At 36.3% G+C, this 20,750-nt stretch overlaps 1 long non-coding RNA gene across 1 annotated transcript; it reads right to left on the reverse strand.

Annotated features, from left to right (window-relative positions):
* Nucleotides 1–9,578: 9,578 nt before the first annotated feature.
* LOC309803904 lies at nucleotides 9,579–20,394 on the reverse strand. Its single transcript, XR_014294023.1, has 3 exons — nucleotides 20,327–20,394; nucleotides 9,768–11,161; nucleotides 9,579–9,677 (listed from the first exon to the last, which is right to left on the reverse strand). It is a non-coding gene; the product is annotated as an uncharacterized lncRNA (long non-coding RNA).
* Between the last annotated feature and the right edge of the window lie 356 nt (nucleotides 20,395–20,750).

Genomic DNA, 20,750 nt, shown 5'->3' on the forward strand with positions numbered 1-20,750 from the left:
CTGATTTAGTAAAGATTGTTAAATGTGCTTATTGCTTTTGACCTCGTGTATATCACACTCAGTAATACCCCACTTAGTATTAGTCTTCTGAGAAAAAGCAACAAAACTCCCTTTTACCAAGTTAGTCTGAGTTCAGAAGTGTGGAGAGTATGGTGGGGCTTCTGGTATCCTCAGATGGATTCTGGGTCACCCAGCTATAGGGAGAGATGCAAGACAAGGCCATGGTCTGCTGAGATACCCAGGAGACAGCAATTTGCTATCTTATCCCTAGACATAGGGCTGTAGCTATATGCAAGTTGAGAAAGGTATGGGTGGTAGAACCCAACTCACATTGCGATGACTATGAAAGACTCTTGCTTCCTATATATATGGTGCTTTTCTATGTTATTTTTCCTACTTTTCTATGTTATCTCTTTTTCTATTAATGAAGTTTCTGAGAATAGCATTGAACTGAAATATGTGGTAAAACTCTAGATACAGCAAGGATAGACATTAAACAGTGAATTCCAGAATAAACAACATATTATTCCAGAATAAACAACATTTTAGCAAATTTCAGGTGAGGCCTCTCGATACCTAGATGGCTTAGTAACAGATTTTGGCTTAAATAATTAGTTACTACAACTTTAAAAGCAAACCAGAGTTAAAATGATTACAGCTCTGTGTTAAATTTAAAATGCAGTCAAAGAATAATTGGGTTTTAGAACATGAAGGGACTGGCACTTTGAATTATCTAGTGAACTCTATTTTATATATAATATACTGGAGGCACAGGGAGGTAAAATAACTCCTTAAATTTCCTTAGAAAGTTTGTGTCAGATCCAGGATGGAACAAAGGCCTTCTGACTCTCAGATGACGGGCTCTTTCCATTATATCATGCTCTGCTGTGATGAACTGTCAGAGATATTCAAGCACAGGCACAATGACTGTCAGTCAACCTGAACATAATCCACTAAGTTATGCTAATTCCCATAAAAACTAAGATGACACAGAGCTGAAGGAATCCCCACTAGGATTTTGTTCATATAAATTTGCCCATTTATGGCAAATTTATCCTACTCTTAGGAATCATTTTGTCCTCTTATGCAATTCCTATTGTCATGAACCCAGAAATCTCTAGGATTAGAGGAAGACAAAATGAGGAAAAATGAAACAGAAATGAAAGGACTGTTCTTTCCCACATAAGCTAATATTTCTGTGATGAGTACCTATAAAAAATGAAACGGGAAGACAGGCGATGACATGCTCTGGCATCCAGTTAAGTTTCATCAATACTGGGTGCTGAATGAAGAAAGGGCCTATTCGTTAACAGGTCAGAGGAGGAGGAAATTTGCATGTAGTGCTACAATTCTGGTAACAAGAGTTTTAGTATTCTCAAATAATTTAGCAAATGCAAGAAGATCATGGACTCAATGAGGCTTTAAATGTAATCAAAACGTGAAAAAAATCCACTGTTTTGAATATTCAATAACTGTTACTACTATTAATTTCAGTTTCAATTTGTTAAAAATGCTTTAAAATACTCAAAGAAGACAAAAATACTTGGTTCCTTTAGAAAAATGGGTTTTTTGCTTAATGAATGAAATACCAAGGAAAACTATTCGAAGGGGAGAAGCAGCTATCAAATTGCTGGCTGGAATGCCTGGATCTGTAAGGACTTTTGTTTAATAATCAGAAGGCCAAATTTAGGAGTGAAAGAAGAGAAGCAATTTGGGTAATCCCTTGCAAAAAACGTTTTTTAGAGTTTTTTTTTCCCCCTTGGACAGGAGACTAAACAGGTTGTAGGAACATATACTTCAAAGCCATCCTCCAAATTTCTGCCAGGGTTATTTTTTTCCTGGATATGTAAATTTCATTATCTCATGTCACCATTAAAATTCTTCTGTGACTCTCCATTCAAATTCAAAATAAAATTTAAAATAAGCAAGTCAAAAGGTACAAACTTCCAGTTATAGGATAAGTAAGTACTAGGGATATGATGTACAACATGATTAATATAATTAATATTTGTAATGTACATGTGTTATATATGAAAGTTGTTAACAGAGTAAATCCTAAAAGTTCTCATCACAAGGGAAACATTTATTTTTCATTTTCTTTTCTTTTGGTATCTCTATGAGATGATGGGTGTTCAGTAAACTTATTGTGCTAATCATTTCATGATGTATGTTAAGTCAAATCATTATACTGCACTCAAACTTATACAGTGCTGTATGTCAATTAGATCTCAATAAAACTGGAAGGAAAAATTAAATTAAAAGCATTTAAAATTTTAGAACTGCCTGACTCTATCCACCAACCAAGATTTCTCTCCCATGACTAGAAGACATTTGGATTTTATACACATTAGACCTTCTGTCACCCTTATAGGCAAAACACTCTCATACTTCAGTGCCTGGACTCACACAATTTTACTCTGCCAGGCATCTCCAGCTGTCTTTTTCTGCCTAGTGGCCTTTCTTTCTTTCTTTCTTTGGCCACACCACTCAGCTTGCAGGATTTTAGTTCCTAGACCAGGGATTGAACCCAGGCCCCGGCAGTGAAAGCGCTAAGTCCTGGCCACTGGACAACCAGGGAATTCCCCCTTGTGACCCTTCTTTAAAGCCCAATTCAGTTGTCTACTGTGGAACCTTCCCTAAGTTGCTCTGAAAAGTCTTGCTTACTCTGTGCATATGTAGCATTTATACATGACACTATGGATAGATCCTATGACAAGGGACTTCAGTTATATGCATGTGAGCATAGAATTTATGTGTTAGTCATCTTTCTATCTCCAGCACCAACTCAGTGCTTGACACATAATATGTGATCAATGGATGCTTTAAGAATGTATAGGTTAAAGAATGCACACACTTGTTGAAGCCCAACCCAAACAGAGAAAAATATGTGTTTGGGGTGGACTTCAACACATCTTTGTGTTGTGTGTTTATCTCACAGACCTTTGTAGATAGATGAGTGCTATTAATCTAAAAGCAACACCAAAGGGAACTTTAAAAGCAAAAAGAAGTCACACCTGAAGGGAATATGATAAAAATAGAAACAGCTTCTTAACATCTTTGTCTTAAGCATTATTCCATGTATAGAGTAGGATTATGGGCTGACAGTATGCATTTGAGCCTCAGGACTTTAAAAAATAAGGATATTTCCAAAGGCAATTGTCATTGCCATCTTCTTTTGGCCCTTATGCTTCTTTTTCACCCCAACAGGGCTCTGATCTTCCCTAGATTAATTGGTCCCCATCACTGTTTTCTAAAGATGCTCTACTTGTGGAGAAAAGTAGGTGACTCAAGTGAAGTGATCCTTCAGAAATGGATAGCATGATTCGATCCAATATCCAAATGTCTTTCTACTACACAGCAAATAGAATTGTTTTGCTCTGGTGAGTACCTAAATGCTGCAATTAACTGAAATGCAGTCATTTATATACATTTTGCTTCAAGTAACAGAATATCCATCTAAAATCTCTATAAGAAATAGGAATTTATGGGCTTCCCTGGTGGCGCAGTGGTGGCCTGCTGATGCAGGGGACACGGGTTCGTGTCCCAGTCCAGGAAGATCCCACATGCCGCGGAGTGGCTGGGCCCGTGAGTCATGGCCACTGAGCCTGCATGTCCGGAGCCTGTGCTCTGCAACGAGAGAGACCACAACAGTGAGAGACCCGCTTACCGCAAAAAAAAAAAAAAAAAAAAAAAGGAATTTATTTATCTCATATATGAAAGAGCTCAAAAGTAGGAAAGCATTGGTTTAGCTATTCAAAGATGCTAAAGGCCAAGGCTGTCCTCTACTTTCTCTTTTCTGTCTCCTGAACGTTGGCTTTTCACCTTGGTCTATTTGCTTTATTATCTTAAGAAGCTCTTTCAGGTATTATGACTTTGAAAAGCAGAAAACTGGAATCATCATTTGTTTATGATGGAAATAAAGTCCAATTATTGTTCCCAGCCACATTAACAAACAGCAGTACCCTCGTCAACTGGCAGCTTCCACTATTACAGACATAAACTTTGACAGACATATGGAATATTTTACAAATTTAATTAATTTCCATTATGGCTGTTGAAGCAAAACAAGACACAGAAATCTGAACTTTTCATACACCATCTAATATGGGGCCTTATAAAAATGATGATAAATAATTTTTCATAAGTTAATTTTGCAAACATGAAAGACAATGGTGATAATTATATGGACTGGAGAGGATTTAAATTTTTAAAAGAAGCTGAAATTATTGTATGGACAGACATTTACAAAACAAAAGCTAGGTCTCAACTGCTTCTGTTATTATGATAAAATTAAAAGTAACTTTGCTTTAATAAGATTTTCTAAAAATTAATTTATCACTTTGTTTAAAATTTTCCAAAATAGTCTCAAGATGAAAATCTAAAGCCACGAATTATAGTGAATTAAAATAAATCAACAAAAGATATTCAATGAATTGTCCTTAAATTTTTAAAATTTGTTTTTTTTTGCCTAATTTTAAGGGAAGTGTCTGGGATGACTAACCCAGACTGGAGAAAAGATCTTTTAAGCACCCCCAGTGTAATTATAAGACCTCACTTTTCTCCTTCCTCTTTAAGAAGGCATGTTTGTTTTTTTCTTCCTACAGATACATGACTTAAAGTAATTGCTGTTCATAGCTTGAAAGAACAAGACCTTTACTACTTAATTCTTTCCTCCCTCGAGGTGGCCTCTTGCTTTAATAAATTGAGGGTTTAACCCTAATATTTTTTTTAAACTATTTTTTTTTATTTGGTTCAAGGGTAAAGGGTAGAAAGGCAAAACACAACAGTCTATATTATTTCATTGTTATGTACTAAATTTACCATCATAGACATATAATACACTAATAAGTTATTCTATTTCTCATAAGCAAAATCATAAAAAAGAGATAATAGTAAATATCTTGGAGTATATGTTAGTTCTAAAAATTTTTAACATTACTCATTAAGAAAGTGAAAAAGTATATTTTTATAGTGGTAAATTCTCAGGCATTTTAAAATCAAAACATGAAGTCTATGACCCTTCACTTGCATCTGGAATGGGCTTAGTAATTTGTTTGTAACTCTAGGAATGCTACAGAAATGATGCTGGATGGCTTTCAGGGCAAGATTGGGGAAAAGTCATGCAACTTCTGCTTGGTCCTCTTTGGTTGCTCACTCTGGGTAAAGCCTGCTACCATATAAGAAGTTCAACTACCTAGAAACTACCATGCTGGAGTGGTCTCATGGGGGCACTGTGGCCAGCATCAACTGTAGCCATGTGAGTCTGCCATCTCTACCTCCAGCACAGTCAAGCCTTCAGATGACTGTAGCCCCAACCAAGGGCTGACTTGTCAATGCATAAAGGACTTGAAGCAAGAACTATCTGGCCAATTCCTTCATGAATTTCTGACTCATATCTCATGAACCCATTCAAATACCTGCCATAAGCCACTACTTTTAGAGTAATTCAGCAACAATGCTATTAGGAATTTTAGTTAAAATTATTTGAAATCAGTTTTATAAGAAGGAAAAATTGTAGAGCAAATTTCTTCAAAATACATGCCTTTCAGGAAACAGAGACAGTTCACACAGGCTCTAATTTAGTCTTTACTTTTACTTTGGCTTATGTTATTTTGGGGAAGAAGTATCTACACCTGATTTGTTCTTTTTTATGTACGGGGGGATTTAAGTTATCAAAGTCATTGTAATCTAGTCATAAGAAAGGAGATTTTCTGCTTTCTTGACTATTTTCTATGTGAGATAAGACAGGGCCAAACATTAATATGAACTCTCATTAAGAGATTCTTCTGTTATTTTAAAGTAAATTTATATAACTTATTTTTGAAATTTCTAATATTTTTTCTAACTTCAGATGCAGTTAGACAAAACACAAAATTGAGCCTAAGTATCAGCAAACAAATGAAAGTGATGAAACTTCTTCTCAGAACTTAAAAGATTATGAAAAGCTTTAGTCACTGGTCATAGGAAGAAAGGAAAGGAAAGATTTGTAGGTAGTTGGAAAGGGAGAGATCAGAATTAAGGATCTCCAGTTAGAGCCATCATATTCTACAAGAAGTAAATGGGAATATATAGAGAAAAGTATATTATGATCAATAAACATATATTCATGTAGGCATTCAATAAATATTAGTTTAAGTTGTCAATGATTGAAGAGATCTCTGAAAAGGAGAGAAACATTTGGAAATATATATATATATATATATATTTGCTTCTAAGCATCACTCTTTTCTTGTTTTCTCTTTGCCTCTCTGAACCCCCTTGTGAATCTTTGTGAATTCTTTTTTCTACCTGCTCCTTCCTGCTTTTTCCTCCCTCTTCTCCCTTCGTGTTTTTGTTTAATTCTTTTTCTCTCATATAACAAAAAGTCTGGGTCTTAAGACTGCAGCAACATTTCTGTATTGTCTCCAGAAATGACTCAGGCTCCTTCCATCTTCCTGTTCTACCATCCTTAGCATTTGGCTTTCAGCCTCATGGTCATAAGATGGCACTTCACTTAGAGACTTGATTGTATCACTGTTCCTATTAGGAGGAAGGTGGAAGGTGAAATGTGTGAAGAAAGCTGTCTGCTCAGTTAAATCTCTTTCAAAAGCATTCTTAAATCCCATCCAGAAGACTCTTGTTTATAGAATTTGGCCATAAGGATAACCACAGCTACAAGAGAGTCTTAGCAAGTAAGTAATAGCATCTGGACACAAAATCATCCTGTCCAAATTAGAGCTGTAGAGGTTAAGAAAAAGATGAAAAAAGATATGGGCAGGAAAAGAACAGCTTCTCCTTTATCCTCCAAGGTGGAAATCTGAGTCATCCGCAAAATTTCAATCTCCTTTAAGTTACTCTTTGGGACTCTTCTTCAGAACACCAATTACTCAACAGTTTTTATCAATCCCCCATCAAATCTGCCATTCTCTATTTTTTTTTTCTTTTCATTGTGTTGCTAGAGTAGACTGAATGGTAGCCTCCCAAAAGATATGTCCACATTCTAATTACTGAAACCTATTAATGTTGCCATATTTGAAAAAGAGTCTTTGCAGATGTAATTAAGTTAAGGATGCTGAGATGAAGAGATCATCCTGGATTATCTGGGTAAGTCCTAAATCCAACAATCCAGGTATCTTTATAAAAGATGCACAGGGGAAATTTGAAAGATGGAAAAGTAGAAGGTCATGTGAAGGTGAAGGCAGAGACTGGAGTGATGTGGCCACAGCCAAGGAAAACCAGCAGCTACAAGAAGGTAGAAGAGGCAAGGAACAAAATCTCCTACAGAATCTCTAGAGGGAGCAGCTCTGCCAATACCTCTGGCCTTTAACTTCTGGCCTCCAGAATTGTGAGATAATAAATTTCTGTTGTTTTAAGCCACCAAGTCGATGGTAATTTATTACAGAAGCTTCAGGAAATTAATATAACTATCCTAATTTGTATAATTTTTTTTGGCCTAGCTTGTAGCAACATTGTGAAATTGTCTCCCTCCCCCCATTCTTGCCCTAGTTCCATCATTGCAGTCACTAGGTTAGTCTTCTTATAATACACATGTGATTATTACTTTGTGTTAAAACCTTTAAATTGCTTCCTATTGACTGTAGGCTAACATTTAAATTCCTTTATATGTCATACAAGTACCTTTACAATGGAGTCCCCTCTATCCATACAAATTTAGTTCCTTACACTGTTAACTTGAAACATGCATAGTTTCCTGCAGTACTATGAATTCCCCTGCTATATAACATGATTTAATTTCTCTGCATGCATCATTTCGTCTGCCCAGAACACTATCTTTCCCTATTCAGTAAGATTCATCTTTTTGTGTGCCAATAAGTGCTTATTCTATGATCCCATGGTACACAATATCATAGTTTTTTAAGCTCGATTTAAATGTGAACAGTCTTTGTAATTTTCACTTTAGGGAGTAGCAGCTGCATAATAAGTACTTAACAAAAATTTTGTGAAATAATAAAGAAGTGATGTAAATTGTGGTCGTTAGAATTGGGTGTTACCGAGAATGCAAATCCATGGAAAAGCGAGGAAAGGTCATTGGCTTCAGCTAAAAGGAAATGACTAGACACCTTAGGGATAGCGATTTTGGTAAAGATTTAAGTGCTGATGGCTGATTGCTGGAAATTAAAAAAAATAGCCAGTGTTTAGGAAGTAAATAGAGTAACTATGGATTCTGAGTTCCAGAAATCTGGCCACAGAAAAAAGGAAAGTTATATGTGTCTACCATTTTAATTAGCCTCTGATTTTATATTCATTTTTAAAAAGAGTTTGCATTATGATTTATGGTTCTGGACATGTGTTGTTACTGCTGCTCTTTTTTCTGCCTGATTACCTATTCCTTCTACCTTTGCTAAGAGTATCCTGCTTTTGTTTAGAAGAATTGCCTCTCCCTCATTTTATACAGTCTTAATGAGACTGGAAATCAAGCTGTCTTGACTTATACTAATTGAGGTATGGTACGTGGCCCAATCTTGGCCAATAGATTCTCATTGTTGGTACTTTCACTCCTGAAACAATCAATAGAGAAAATGGCCTAAGTATATTCATTTCAATGGAGAGCCTAGATGAGATAGCTGAGTGGTTCCTGACACTTACACCCTCACAGTTGACCTTTTTCCTGTCTTTTTTTCACAACCTGGTTTATCTTTCCATTGATTCTTGGAACTACCTGTTATTCTTCCAACAAGTTTTCCTGATTATGCCAGCCATAGTCAATTTCTATAACTTGCATCTAAAGAACCAAACTGCCCTAACTTATTTAGCTGACATTTTTATTGAGATTAATGAATGGGAAACAACCTTAGAGAAGGAAAAAAGGAAAATTCTTTAGTGGAGAGAAAAGCTAACATTTGAATGATGGCTACTATTCTTATCATACTACTCAATGGCTCATATTAAGAAAGAAAAAAGTTTCCCTTTTCTTGGAGAAATTGAAAGAGTGAGTTTAAAAAATCATTTCAGACGTCTTTGTAAAAAGTTAAAATGTCACAGATCCAAGATTAATCAAATTTACACAGAGAAGTACTTAGAGGAGATCAACTAGATAAAAACTGTGATGTTTGTCATTTCTAATTCCAGTAATTAAGTGCTGCTCTTGTTCTACTTGAAAAGGCCTCTGTGGAATTATATTAATGGCATAATGGAGAGTCAAAGAAAAAAAATCAAAACTATTATGAAAAAGAATGGTATTAAAAAATTCATGAGCTGGAACCTTCAGAAAAGGAGAGTGTTTATGGTGATAGGTGATCAGGATTACTGGAATGATATGTGGTCTTTTGTCCATAAGGACATGCCACCTCCTATATTCCTAAAACCTATCAAATGCATTAGAAACATTCTCATCAGGAAGATGAGAGTCGAGTGCTTTAATTTAAGTTCTTCCAGTACAATCCCACCATTTAATTCTTATTTCTTCCCCAAAAGATGATTGCTTAATCTAAGTTATAAGATGATTATTTTTGAGACAGTTAATGTGAGCATTATGGCTAAATAGTGTTAATACTTTATCATTTTTTGAAATGAGAAAAGTATCCTGCTTAGGCCTTAGAGATGTGGACCTAAGAATGGCAGTTATTTGTCTGTATTACCCTGATTTGTCTGTCTTCTGCTCAGATATCAACATTCTGACTAGCAGCTCTGTTCAGTCCTTTGTGACAGGGACATGTAGAAATGGAAGGCAGGAAAGTCTAGAGGGATTCAAAGAAAGACAATTTGGAAAAACTGAATTAGAGCCCTAGGAAATCAAGTAATTGTATGACCTTAATCAAAATACTTACCTTTGTTATTTCTCAGTTTCTTTATCTCTGAAATGGAGATTATTTTGCCTAATCTTTTTATCTCATAGAATTGCTGGGAGGAAAAGAAATAAAGTATGAGAAAAATTTTACCTAAAAAAAATAATTCTGTGTAAACGCAAAATACAGTATTAATTGAGTCACATATCACATTATTATAATAACTTAGGTTAGTGTGCCCCTCCACAAATAATAAAGCACGTGAATTTGTTAGAAATCATAAATTAGATAAAAATTAAAAACAAAAATATATTCAAAAGCAATAAATGTGATACTTATAGAACTTAAAAAGCTATTATATACACATACTCTCAAAGAAAAGTGAAACGCATCCATCTTGCACATCCTGGGTAATTCTTTTTTAAAAGAAATTTAAAATTTTAAAAACAAAATTAAAGAAAAAGAATTTCTAGAAATATTGGTAACAATATGTAATAAGATGTTTATCCTTTTTAGATTTTACTATGAAATTTTCCTTGTGTCTATAGCCCATGTTACCACTGGTTTTTACTCCTTCTACATACGATCCATTTCTAATAGTCATAGTGCAGATGCTCTCATGTGAAACCCAGAGTCATCCAACCCAGCTATGTGGCATTTTCTGTTCCTGTTCTATAACAAGTTGTAATACAGAAGGTGCCATATGATCTTTTTTTAAGTGTATATTTATTAAGATATACCAATGCATTGAAAAAATTCGTGTGGTAGGTTAAGTTGGCTGATACTGACTGTTTACAAAATATGGTCTGTTTTTTAATAATTAAATTCTAATGGAGCCATGTAGAGCATAAAAGATAACTGCATATATGTTGTCTACTTGAATAATATTTCAAGGTACATCTTTTCATTTTAATGCTTTTATTGATACTGTTACAGTTTGTGATTTCCCCACAGCTGTTTTTATTCCGTGAAAATCATTCATCCCATGAGCATGACTATAGCTCTAAGCATTTTATAATAAATTGTTATGATCATTAAACACATGTAGTTAAGGACTTCTTTGCATCTATTTTCTTGTTCTTCGTTTTAATTTTTCATCATCTTTATTAATTTTATATATCAAATATAATTTTAAATCCCCCAATTAACAAGTTACATATGCTCTGTGCACTGAGAACTATCTTCCCACATTGTTTCCACACACTGTGCACATCCCCTCCCTGGTACAGATTTCCCAGCAGCACACTGGCTCGCTTTCTGCTCATGTTGCTGATTGCCTCCCATTCCTGCCATATACTGTGGTCCGTGGTGATTTCTCATCCTCCTGCTACATCTTCTTTTCTGGTCTCCCAAACAGTGTTCCAATTACTTCTCCTCCTCTGTAGCTCCCCTGATCATCTCTTCACCTTGCTTCTGCTGTCTTTTTGATGTAATGCCTGTGATTGTCATAAGATGCTCACTTTCACAGTTGGCCCAGGTTATTATTCATTCATTCATTATTCACTCAATCCACAAGCATCTCTTTAGGGCCTACTCACTATCAACATGGTACTAGGGACTGAGGTTACAAAGATGAACATGACACAGTCACTTCCTTCAAGGAATTTCCAGTTGTGTTCTAGAGGGGAATCATCAGAATTTTAAAGCCTGAAACAATTGTTTTCATTTAAAAAATTCTGAACCCCAAGCAAAATTTGCTTTGGAAAATACCTCTTATGAGATTCATCTTAGTTTCATGAATTCCTAAGTGACATATGGCTTGCTCTGGTGAGAGACAAAATTTCATGAAACTTCAGTTCAAGGCTATTGACTGCTTATATGTAACAATCTGTGAGTACACACTAACTTCTTTCACTTTTGCATTGTATGTTGAACCTCTGGAAAAATCAGTTCTTCATAAATAATGCAAATGAAAATCAAAGTTTTACAGGAAATAAACCACTATAGTGTATATTATATTTGTGTCAGTAATTTGCAAAATTAATTCTTGGCTTTATCTGACACAAGATTGTGAAGCTGCATAAGATTCAGATTTGTTTTTTAAAAAAAGCTTACACAATTTCTTGGGCCAGGTGTCCCACAGGACAGCATTTCTGAGGTAATTACAGAAGAAGCTAGACCCCAGGAATTATAAAGGTGGGTAGACTCAGCCCAATATAAACAAAGTATAAAATCTAGACTAAACAACAAAATCCACAAACAATAACAATAGCAACCTTGCTGTGAATTTTCAGAAGGTTTTGGGGGAATTTTCCCTTTTTCTGAATCAATTTACCTTTATAAAAATAAAATTTTAACAGAAAAAATAAAAATTCTATTTCATAGATTGTATTTTACATGCAGTGATCCCAGAGACCCTATAAAGTATACACATAGAGCCAGTATTCAGTAAGTGGAACAATGTCACTCAAAGTCTGAGTAAGATTCCTACTTATAATGGTTTCTTAAAAAAGGCCAGATGGGAAACATTTTCCATGATATTAATGAGGAAATTCTATCCTTGTTGGGACAAGAGGGTGGAAGGGTGAGGGGAGAGGAATTCTGTATATTGTAAATGGCTAATTAAGCTGGAGAGAAGCAAATTATAAAGACCTGACAGAAATGCCACTGAAATGGACCTCATAATATAACAAGGAACTAAAAAATTACTGCAAATGTAGAAAACAGTAATAGAAACAAAGTGTCCAAAACAAGGAGACTAAGAATACCCATGAACTGTGCTGTATGATATTAAGTTTTGGCTGCCACAATTTTCTGATAGACTTTGACTAACTAAATGCATCCAGGGAAAGAAAGCCAGAATGGCAAATAGTCTGAGAAACTCCTCTCTTAAAGGAACAAAGAATTGTTAGCTTGGTAAAGAAAACATCCTAAGAGGATTTCAAGAGCTGTCTTAAAATATTTGAAGGAGTGTAATCTATAAGAGGGCAGACCTATGATTTTTTTTCTCCAAAGGGTAAAAAAAAATGAAGCCCATTGAAAGTTTTACTGAGGCAGATTTCAGTTCACTGTTTTTTTTTCAATTAAAAAAAGAGAAAGAAAATAAAGGGATATTTATTGTGCGAATATCTTTCTCTCTCATGAAAGTCAGGAGTCTTTTTAAAAATTGTTGATCACATATACACAAATCTGGTTTTCTATAAATGCGTCGATGTGATCATACTAGAGTTGTTTCTAGTGCAGTGTTTTCAAGTTTTCTTTCTCTGTATTGCTTGGTTTTCTCCTTTTCCCTCCTTCTCTCATTGTTATCCATGTTAAACACCTAGAATATTTATCTTCCTTCATTTATCTTCATGCTTATACAATTATATGTAAACATCTCTCCATATATAAACATGTGGCAGGGAGTGCATTTTTGTTTTATAAGGATAAGATCATATTTTACAAACTTTTCCGAACCTTCCTTTACTCATGCAACAATAACTCATGGAAATCCCTTTCTTTTTTGTTTAATGGAAACATTATATTACATGGGATGAATGTTCCATAATTTATTCACCATTGCCCTATTGACACACATTCATTTTCTTCCAGGTTTTACCCAGTTACTGGTGTTAGAAATATCCTTGAGCATATAATCTTAAATCCTGATGCTTTTCCTTAGAACAGTCTCGGAAGTAACATTTGTTAAGTCAAGGGATATATGTATTTTTAATTTTTAACAGCTATTTCTAGTTTCTTTTCAAAAAAAACCTATAACGATTCACATTTCCATCACCAAAGTATGAGAATATTCTTTTCCCCTCATGCCTGGCAGGAGTGGATGTCACTCATAAAGTTCTGACATTGTTACTTATAAGGCTATCTATCACCTTGTTGCTTTCTTTAATTTGCATTTCCTCAGGCTCTAGTGAGTTTGAGCATCTCCATTTTTTCACAAATTGCCTCTGAATATCCTTTGTCCATTTTTCTATGGAGTGTTTATCTCCTTGTCAATCTGTAAGAGTTGTTTTTTTGTTTGTTTGTTTTGTTTGTTTTTTTTTGCGTTACGCGGGACTCTCACTGCTGTGGCCTCTCCAGTTGTGGAGCACAGGCTCCGGACGCAGAGGCTCAGCAGCCATGGATCACGGGCCCAGCCGCTCCGTGGCATGTGGGATCTTCCCGGACCGGGGCACGAACCCATGTCCCCTGCATCGGCAGGCGGACTCTCAACCACTGCGCCACCAGGGAAGCCCAAGAGTTCTTTTTGTGTTAACCCTTTGTTCATCCTTTACATTACATGTAGTTTTCCAAATCTGTTTTTATTTATTGACTTTTTTTTTGAACATTTTTATTGGAGTATAATTTATTTTTTATTTTTTTTATATTGGAGTATAATTGATTTATAATGGTGTGTTAGTTTCTCCTTTATAACAAAGTGAATCAGCTATACATATACATATATCACCATATCTCCTCCCTCTTGCCTCTCCCTCCCATCCTCCTTTTCCCACCCCTCCAGGTGGACACAAAGCACCTAGCTGATCTCCCCGTGTCATGCAGCTGCTTCCCACTAGCTATCTATTTTACAGTTGTAGTATATATATCCATGCCACTCTCTCATTTCGTCCCAGCTTACCCTTCTCTCTCCTTGTGTCCTTAACTCCACTCTCTATGTCTGTGTCTTTACTCCTGTCCTGGCCCTAGGTTCTTCTGAACGATTTTTCTTTTTTTTTTTTTCTTTTTCTTTAGATTCCATATATATGTGTTAGCATACAGTATTTGTTTTTCTCTTTCTGACTTACTTCACTCTGTTTGACAGACTCTAGGTCCATCCACTTCACTACAAATAACTCAATTTCGTTTCTCTTTAAGGCTGGGTAATATTCCATTGTATATATGTGCCACATCTTCTTTATCCATTCATCTGTCGATGGACACTTAGGTTGCTTCCGTGTCCTGGCTATTGTAAATAGAGATGCAATGAACATTGTGATACATGACTCTTTTTGAGTTACGGTTTTCTCAGGGTCTATGCCTGTAGTGGGATTGCTGGGTCATATGGTAGTTCTATTTTTAGTTTTTTAAGGAACCTCTATATTGTTCTCCATAGGGGCTGTATCAATTTACATACCCACCAACAGTGCAAGAGGGTATCCTTTACTCCACACCCTCTCCAGGATTTATTGTTTATAGATATTTTGATGATGGCCATTCTGACTGGTGTGAGGTGATACCTCATTGTAGTTTTGATTTGCATTTCTCTAATGATTAGTGATGTGGAGCATCCTTTCATGTGTTTGTTGGCCATCTGTATATCTTCTTTGGAGAAATGTCGATTTAGGTCTTCTGCCCAATTTTGGATTGGGTTGTTTGTTTTTTTGATAGCAAAAAAAGCTGTAGCTTCCCCCCAGCCATCCCCGTCTCCACCCGTGAAGGGGCTTCCTAGTGTGTGGAAACTTTTTCTCCTTCACAGCTCCCTCCCAGAGGTACAGGTCCCATCCCTATTCCTTTGTCTCTGTATTTTCTTTTTTCTTTTGCCCTACCCAGGTATGTGGGAAGTTTCTTGCCTTTTGGGAAGTCTGAGGTCTTCTGCCAGCATTTGGTAGGTGTTCTGTAGGAGTTGTTCCATGTATAGATGTATTTCTGGTGTATCTGTGGGGAGGAAGGTGATCTCCATGTCTTATTCCTCGACCATCTTGAAGGTCTCCTCAGTTCACTATTAAGAAGATTCAACTGTTAGAGCCATCAACAGAATCTCTGGGAGCAGATCCTGTTACAGCAGGCTCCACTGGTTCCTGGGGGCATTGCCAGGTTGGGCCTGAATGCTCAAAGCCGAGACAAACACTGACATATGAGGCTGTATTAAGTAGATTATTATCTGTCTGGCTATGATGGAGAAGGCCAAAGAATTTGGGCAAGGTAGTAAATAACTGCTAAAAGCTTTGGTTAATAGACATGTGACAGTTTATTTTTTAAACTTAGGAAATCTTTTCCTGTTTCTTTCCTTTTTGCAATTAGGATAAATTCTGCACATTTGAAGTTTTCTACTTGGGGTACCTATATTAAGCAGTTAGAAATAAACCTATGTGCTAACTTTTTTGTATACTGCTAATGTATTTAACATAAAAAGTTTCCATGAGACTATCAATTAATCGATCAACCAACAATGGAGTCAAGTAAGTAGGTATTAAGCCTCTCCATCTATGTAAGCAAGTTCCTGCCTTTGAGAAATTTATAATCTTATTGCAGAAAAATCTTAAATTCATAAATCAATGAGAGGTCACTATAAGATGTTAAACTGTTTAGACTAGACTAGTGGTTTCTCCTGTTTGTTGTTTGCTTTTAAGAATCTCATGCACATTTAAGTTGTTTCCATGTCCTGGCTATTGCAAATAGTGCTGCAATGACCATTGGGGTACATGCGTGTTTTTGAATTATGGTTTTCTCAGGGTCTATGCCCAGTAGTGGAATTGCTGGGTCATGTGGTAGTTCTATTTTTAGCTTTTTAAGGACCCTCAATACTGTTCTCCATAGTGGCTGAATCAATTGACATTCCCATCAACAGTGCAAGAGAGTTCCCTTTTCTCCACACCCTCTCCAGCTTTTATTGCTTGTAGATTTTTTGGAGCTTAGGATTGACATATATACACGACCGTGTGTAAAATAGATAGCTAGTGGGAACCAGCTGTAATGCACAGGATGCTTAGCTCAGTGCCCTGTGATGACCTAGATGGGAGGGATGGCGGTGGGGCAGGGGATGGGAGGGAGGTCCAAGAGGGAGGGGATATATGTATACATATAGCTGATTCACTTTGTTGTACAGCAGAAACTAACACAACATTGTAAAGTAACTATACTCCAATTAAATAAATAAATAGGTAAATGAATAAAAATAAAATAAAATAAATTTAAAAAAAAAAGAATCTCATGCAGAAGTGCTTTCAAGATTGGGTTTTCCAGAAGCAGACACTGAGTGCTGAGCGGAAGTTTTGTGGGCAGTGTATTCATGAAGGGCTAATGACCCCAATGAAAGAGAGAGTGAGGAAGAAAGCCTTGGCAAAAGAAGGAAGTCCGCATTGCAGGCTAGACCAAGCCTTCCCTCTATCCACCAGGGGCTGTAGTAGATAAGGTCTACCAAAATTATCCAGCAGTGGGTGACGTGGTGAGGCTTTTATACCTCTGCCTTGAATAGCCATCAGATATACTCCTAGGAGGGATATATCTTTAGCCAAGGTAGCTCTTTACAACTGAGGCAAACCTTGAAACCTTGATATAGACCTGTGTCCCACAAAGAAGTCAATAAATAAACTGATAAAATTGAAGCTTCTTTCCTGAAAGCTGGGGTAAAACATCTAGAACCTCACCCTGACAACTATGAAGATCATTCAAAAAAACCCAGAGTCCCATAGAGCATAGTGGCAGAATAATAATAGCTAATTGTTTTATAGTGGATAAGCACCACACACTCTTCTAAGTATTTTACATGCATAACTCTTTCAATCCTCCCATTAACTGTGCAACATACATACTACTCACTCCATTTTAAGATAAAGAAACAGGCACAGAGAGGTTAAGTAATCTGCCCAAGGTCATCCAGACCTTTTGGCTCCAGAGTCTATACTTGAAACCACTACACTCTACTCTGCATATATGTCTTTATTTAACGTTTCATGGATGAGGCTTCAGATAAGAAAGAAGGTATGCTAAAGTGTGTGCCTTGATGACTTATAGTATTAGACTTGGCATAATTTTCATTATACAGTGGTGGGCCCAGAGGCACAGCAGCTGGGGACCATAGTCAATTATACGTTCTGCTGCAGGAGACCTGAACTGTGAATGTTCATAGACACCACAATCTGTTTCTTCTTAATGAACTTTCAGCTGGACCATATTCCTTTGTCTTCTTTGCTGTTAGGTACAGCAACTGAGTTCTTACCAATTGAATGTGAGCAGAATTGAGTTACAATTTCCAAGTATGACCAATAAGAATATATCCCTCACAGTCATGCATTTCTTCTTCCAAATGATTAGAATGGAGACTTCCCCCCAAACAACCTTGAAAGTCATGTATAGAAGAACATGGTTCAGAGCAGTTAGACCAAAAGAACTAAAACTGAGTGAGAAATATGTTTCTCTTATATTTAGGTCATTATATATGTTTTATTTTCTTGATTCTGCCATCTAGCCTACCCTTAGATATTCTTCCCACTCAGAGAGTTTCAAAATATCTCCAATATGATTTTTATATGCAGAAAATGCTCCTCACTTACAGGTCAGGACAGAGGTTCTTCCTTTGCCACACTGACTTATCATTAACACTTACTCTTTGGTGAGGAAATACTCCAAATTAGCATTGGTGAATATATGTATTATTGTAGTTCATGTGGCTAAGCATGTGTTTGGTTGATACAGCACATCAGACTCTGTGAAGAGGATCAGACTCAAATCTGGCATAAATTTGGGGGTGGGGGTTGGAGGGGATGTGTGAGGCGGTAGGGTGCAGAGATAAAATGAAATATGCCCAGCAGCTCTGACGATGTTTCAAACTGTCCCAGACAGCTGACCACCAGATTCATGCTGGTTACCCTGAGGGCTGTGGTGAGAGAGGTATAAACGTATCACTGTGGTGAGCTCTACCAAGCTCAGCCTACCAGCTGAGCTTTGGGTTTGGAAAGTTTCAAGACTGTTTAACAAATGGCAGGGCCTTTCTGTTGGCTAGAGGTCCAGTTGAACAACTCAAAATTAAAATGAAAAGACCTGATACTTTTTATGGAGTACTTGTCACAAATTAATAAAATGATAATTTTTCTTAATATTGTACCACAATTAATGATTATGTATTTGCTCAAAAATATTTTTTTTTGAGTTCCCACTCTGTGCCAGGACTGTTCTGGGCACTGGGGATATGGCAATGAATGAAGCAGAATAAAATCCCTGACTTTCAGTTCTGCTCGGAACTGAAATCTGGGTGGGTTGTATAATGGTGAGAACTGTTATTCTTAGACCACTAAATAAGGTGGAATTTTCCTGACCTAAGATGTAGAAGTTCAGAGTAGGTAAAAACAAGAATGAAGCAAATGATTAAATGCATCTTTGGGGAATACTGTGCATTACAGCAGTTTTAGTTATCCACCCTGGAGCTAAGTGGCAATCTGGAACTACTGAGAAGCATACTTACAGATTCAAAGGTTTATTATGTTTCACAAGGCAGATTTGAAAGAAATATGATAAATAAAATTTAAGAAAGAGCTGAGATATACAAAGAGAAAAGTACATACAGGTATTTAAAAATAATAATGCCTTTACTACTTGGCTTGAAACAGAAAACAGGCAAAACATGTTAAGGAGAGAAATAGCATTTAAAGAAGAGATTGTTATGTATGTTACAAATGACTTGTAGAAATTCTAATGAAAACATCGTAAAACAGATGACTACATAATTTATAATAGGATTATATTTTCAAATATACAGAGATACACAGATTAAACTTCAAATATGTGGCACAATTCACCAATTTGGTTTTTTTGTAATATAACAATTAGCATGACTTGTAAATTTTATCTGTAAATATTACTTGTGTTGAGTATCATTGTAAGATCAAACTCCTCACAAGTGGAAATCATGCCAACCCAATGGAGTAGTTAAAGATACACATGGCCCATGTATGTTTCTGATTCACTTCACACATTCACAAACCTGATTCCTCACACTTTGCTATATGAATAAACCTAATTCAAAGGGAAATGAGTAGATGAATTTTTATGCCTTCTCCTTAGGCATGCTGTAACTGACAACAAGGGAAGGCAAATGGCTTTTTTTTTAAGAAGGGTTCATTTCTATTCTGAGCTATTGTACTCCAACCTGATTGCACTTGTTTAATTTAGTTTTACCTAAATTTGAAATTAATAATTAGTTCCTGCCTCATTCCTCCTGCACCAATAAAACAACTCTCCATGAAACCTCTTGTTAAAACATGAAAACTACTGATCAAATGGAATGCTTTGTTCCTTGCTACTTTTGCTGGCCTACAAATAACTCCTAATAAAACTGGAAGTAGTGAGTGTTTGTGCAACATTTCTCACTCAAATTGAATATACTCTTCTTTTATTTGGTCTGGAGAAAACAATAGTGATGGAAATTCTACAGAGACAGATTAATTCAGAGGTCAAACAATAACAAAATAGGGAAGAGAAGTTAATGAAGCTTTACCATGTGAGGCAATGCACAGAAGGTCCTGGAGAATCCATAAATTTAGTGAGAAAATCATGAGTAGTTTGTTAATGACACAAGGGCTTTGAAATTGAATTTATCTTGTATATTCAGCTGTTTGGGAAGTATATCATTTATAAGACATTCTTGTTATTAATATTTTCCATTCCATGGACTCTCTTGACAAACTACATACTTTTTCACCACATTAATTTTAAATTTAACATGAACATCTGGTTACTGCATTTATTCATCTGATTCTTAACCATCCTACTCTCTCTGATTTTCTTCTTTTGCCTTTCCAAGTAGCCAAAGGGGACTTGAATTTGGGTACTGTAGATTTAAAGTCATCAAATGCCTATTGTTCAGATTAGAAAGATGATAGCTCCTTTCTTTAATCACTCAATCAATCAATCATTCAATCAACATGTGTTCTGCTGAACATAACGTTAGTCCAAAGACAACTTACTTATCTTATTCCAGTCTCAAGTGGCCTTCCTTTGTGCTCCCAGACCATTGCTCATTGTTTTTTTTTTGTTGTTGTTGTTTTTGCGGTACATGGGCCTCTCACTGTTGTGGCCTCTCCCGTTGCGGAGCACAGGCTCCGGACGCTCAGGCTCAGCGGCCATGGCTCACGGGCCCAGCCGCTCCATGGCATGTGGGATCCTCCCAGACTGGGGCACGAACCAGTGTCCCCTGCATCGGCAGGCGGACTCTCAACCACTGCGCCACCAGGGAAGCCCTCATTGTTTTGTTTTGAGTTCACCCAAAAGCAGAGGCTGAGACAAAGCTTGATGCAGGTAGTTTGTTTTTGAAGAGAGAAGGAAAAAGAGAGTGGGACCTGGAAGAAAGAAAATTTTATGTAAGTGTGCATGATTGAGAGTGCCACAGAA

Source organism: Mesoplodon mirus, assembly GCF_964341445.2.
Source record: "Mesoplodon mirus genome assembly, chromosome: 5".
NCBI classification, from domain to species: domain Eukaryota; kingdom Metazoa; phylum Chordata; class Mammalia; order Artiodactyla; family Ziphiidae; genus Mesoplodon; species Mesoplodon mirus.